The 2,847-nt window shown below is 45.4% G+C and overlaps 1 pseudogene; it reads left to right on the top strand.

The window, feature by feature from the left end:
- The first annotated feature begins 1,261 nt into the window (after positions 1-1,261).
- Positions 1,262-1,379, top strand: LOC144685137 (5S ribosomal RNA; annotated as a pseudogene).
- Positions 1,380-2,847: the final 1,468 nt, after the last annotated feature.

Consider the following 2,847-nt stretch of genomic DNA (forward strand, 5'->3'; position numbering starts at 1 on the left):
AGCGTAATTTATTGATTCTTGGTTTCTTCAAAAGAAAATATAAAAAGAGACTTAGCCCCGGGAATGATATTTTCATTTGAATACATAAGTTTCCTTTGACATTTTGTTTTACCTACAGTGCCCAATCAGGGGCTGTCACCCCCTTTTATTAGTTTATTTTACTGATCATTTGTTTTATTGTTAAAAGAGAATATAAAGAGAGGCTTCCTTGAGGAGTCTGTGTTCCATGTTTGTATAGGGTCGCCAGAGTTTGCAGCCCCATTTTGATTGTTTGAGGGGGCCGCTCCTCAAATTCTGGATGCACTCCTGCCCCACAGCCCTGATCTTTCACCACCCGGTGAGGAGGGGGAGAGGGGGAGAGGGTGGGGTGATGGTAGGGAGGGGGACCTCCTTGAAAGCCTGTTCCGGGGCCTGGCCAAGCTGGCCTCTAATAGGTCCAGGCAGCGGGCGGTTGAGGTGGGGTCATCTGGCCTGACTGCCCTTCTTCCATGGCTACATTCATGGCCAGGTGCCCTTGGAGAGGGAGCACGCGGTGTCCACTGGTAGGCTCGTGGCCTTCTGCGACCGGGGGGCACCGTGGCAGCTGGAGGGCACCACTGGCCCCCAAAACGCCATTTCATTTTGATTTGATAAGTTGCCTTTAAGATTTTTGTCTTTTGTTATAGTGCCCCTTTAAGGGGCTATCAATTTAATTTAGTTTGTTCATTTGCTAATTTGCCTATTTATTAGTTCAATCTGCTCAAAAGAGTAATGGAGAGAGACTTCCTTGATCGGTCTGTATTCCATGTTTGGATAGGTTTCCAGAGGTTTTCATTATTTGAAGGGGCTGTTTCTCAAAATTCTAGAGGCACTTCAGCCCCATGCTCCTGATTTTTGATCACCCACTGCAGAGAATGCAGGTAGGCCTCCTCATGAGTCTGCTCCTGGACCTGGCCAAAGTGGTCATTCATGGGTCCAGGCAGTGGGCCATGATGGATGTTGTTAGACCCAACTGTCTGCCACTCTTCTGTGGCTATGTTCACACCCAGGTGCCCATAAAGACAGAGCACAAAGTGTCCGCCAGTAGGCTTGAGGCCTTCCACAAGCGGTGGGCACCACAGAGGCTGGAGTGCATCATCAGCCTCGGGAACACCATTTTAATTTAATTAGCTAAGTTTCCTTTTAAAATGTTCTTTTTGTCGCAGTGCCCCTTTATGGGGCTGTCATTCCTGTTAATAGTTTATTTGTTTATTGGTGATTAAAAGAGCACATAAAGGGACTTGTCCACATCATACTAGTCTGAAAACACCAGGTCTCATCTAATCTCAGAAGCTAAGCAGACTCAGACCTGGTTAGTACTTGGATGGGAGACTGCCTGGGAATGCTAAGTGCAGTAGACTTACCCTGGGCCTGGCCAAGCAGGCCATTAGTGGGTCCAGGTGGTTGAGGGGGTCATTAGGCCCAACTGTCTGCCCCTCTTTTGTGGCTACATTCATTCCCAGGTGTCCCTGGAGAGGGAGCAAGTGGTGTTCACTAGTATGCTTGAGGCTTTCCATGACCAGACCAGTGGGCACCACAGGTGCTGCAATGCATCATCAGGCCCCAAAATGGCATTTTAATTTAAATTATTAAATTTCCTTTGAACTTTTCTTTTGTGTCGAAATGCCCCTTTAAAGGGCTGTCAATTAATTAATTTGTTAATTTTTTTTTTTGGTATTCAAAAGGGTATAAACAGAGACTTATAGGCTCAATTGGTAACATTCTCATTTTGGGATCTTAAGGTTGTATGTTCAAGCCCCATGCCAAAGAGTTGATCACAATCTAAGCTGATCAAGCAGTGCAGCGTTGTAGGAGAGCTACGCTGTCTTTCAAATGAAGTGTTGTGTGATCTGTCAGGTGGGCCCCATGTTAGTTGTGCAATTGTGTCAAAATAGCTTCAGTGTTGCCTCTATAACAAACACTGTACTGAAAAGTAATTCACTTCATGGTATGTGCTTTATGGAAATGTTTTATATAATCAAGAATTATACAGCGCGGAATGAGACCATTTGGCCCATAGTCCCCGTGCTGGCTCTTTGAAAGTGCCAGAAAGAAAGACTTAGGGTGGGATTTTCCAGCCCCGCCCGCCATCGGAATCATCCGGACCCATCGGAAGTCAATGGGCCTTTGACCGGGCTGAACCTCCCACGACAGGTCCTGCCATGATGGGGCTGGAAAATTCAGGCCCTAGGGCCTGTAGTCATGGTTGAGTGGTTAAGGCAATGAATTTGAAATTCATTAAGGTCTCCGCACTGAGGTTTGAATCCTCCCAGCTAGGGCTTGTATCATTCAGGGCTTTGACCATGTGCCTACAGAATTAAATGTCGCTTGAATAGACAGGAAGGGCTGCTCTCACCTCTGGATCGGAAGGTTGTAGGTTCCACTCCAGAAACCTATAGGAGTTTCTATCTTCCCCCTTTAAGGGGTGGTTCAACAGTTAACTTGTTCATTTGTTTGTTTGATTTACTCGAAAGAGTGTAAAGAGAGACCTGTCGGCACTGGGGCAGGGAGGTGGAGATGAAGTGCATCATCATCCCCTGAAATGTCATTTTAATTTGATGAATTTTCTTTTAAGGTTTTTTGTTATGAAAGTAGGGTAAAAGTGCCCTTTTCAAATAAGCTATTTATCTGGTAAACCATTGTCAGGTTTTCAAGGAGAGGTATAAAGAGAGACTTCTGGAACATTGATTGTTGGTGAGAGAGGAGGCAGACATTCTGCCAATAAATCTAATATTAAGTTAAAGGTTGGCATCTGGTTTCCTACTTCACCATCTGCTATCAGCAGTTTAACAACCTTGGTCTTCTGATTCATTTTGCTGTCTTAAGGAT

The sequence above is a fragment of the Cetorhinus maximus genome, chromosome 9 (genome assembly GCF_964194155.1).
Source record: "Cetorhinus maximus chromosome 9, sCetMax3.hap1.1, whole genome shotgun sequence".
Classification (NCBI taxonomy): Eukaryota; Metazoa; Chordata; class Chondrichthyes; order Lamniformes; family Cetorhinidae; genus Cetorhinus; species Cetorhinus maximus.